Below are 1,292 nucleotides of genomic sequence, written 5' to 3' on the forward strand. Positions count from 1 at the left end.
TGTATTTGAAAGATTAAAACATATTATGAAAGAATATGTTAGTTAGACATTACTACAACCTTATACATGGTAATCAAACTCACATGGCTAGACACTAGTTATCATCTTATTGCAACCTCAACTTTCAACTGAAATTGAAGACAGACTCACAAAATGAGGTATCCAGACATCTTTTAATCAAACCAAACAATCAATCAATAAGGCTCTCTTCACTTGCGTTCCCTGGAAAGCAAATCCCTGGAAAACAGCCTATTTTTTCCTTGACAAGATAGAATTCTGGTGTTCACTTGCTTTCCGGTGAAAATAGAATTACACATGTGGAATTTCTGCAATAAGCCAAAAAGTGACATGGAAAAGCCCATTTTCCCACTCTTTAGGGATTTCATTTCCAACAAAAAACACACAGATTTCATTTCCCTAGGAAACTAGTGCAAAAAGAAGGGCAAGCAGTTTCCCTGCAAACCTTTTCATGTGCAAGTGAACAGTCCAGAAACAGTCCAGGAAAACCTTTTCCTGCACAGATTCCCTGGATTTCTCTTCCTAATGCCACGTTAGATTCCCGGGAAACATTTTCTTTTCCTTTCCCGGTAAAACAAGTGAACAGAGCCTAAAGGCAAAATGAGTAAGGGTGCAACTTGGGCCAGGTTGAGGCCAATCCTAGCCCAACCCCAGGACCCAACCCAACCCTAACCAGACCCAGCCCAGACCCTAAACCTCAACCCAACCTCACTCAACCCAGATTCAGCTCAAGGAGGGTCAAACCTAACCCAACCCACGTTTAATCTCTCATCCAACCCAACCCAATTTTCCAAAACAGGTCAGGTTGGGCTGGGTTGATTTGGGGTAAAAAAAATACCTTAAGATTTTGAAATCGCGATAAAATCATGATAAAATTAGGGGGACTGGATCTGGTTTGGGTAAGGTTGCGCTGCCCATGAACTCGACCTTATCCTGACCCAAAGCTAAGTTGGGTTGGCTTTTTCTAACCCTTACCCAACCCAACCCGAGCCAAAATCGGATTGAGCCCATCGGATTCGGGTTAAGCCCGGCCCAAGTTGCACCCCCAAAAAATGAGGCATCTTCAAAATTTAATTTAATAATTTATGACCATTTGCAAACCACCAATAGATCTTTGGGTCCAGCCAAAGTTTTAGCTAACTGTCTGACTGTCTCAACCTTCCCGAACCACTACAAAGTCCTCACGAACGGGAAAAGGTGGGTCCCGGAAATAAAAAAAAAGGTACCATCATTTAATTGTTTGCTTGTCTTAACAGGGACGATTTCTGCAGGTT

This window comes from Tasmannia lanceolata, unplaced genomic scaffold (assembly GCF_043159265.1).
Source record: "Tasmannia lanceolata isolate RefF3 unplaced genomic scaffold, GAP_Taslan_0.1 ptg000015l, whole genome shotgun sequence".
NCBI classification, from domain to species: Eukaryota; Viridiplantae; Streptophyta; class Magnoliopsida; order Canellales; family Winteraceae; genus Tasmannia; species Tasmannia lanceolata.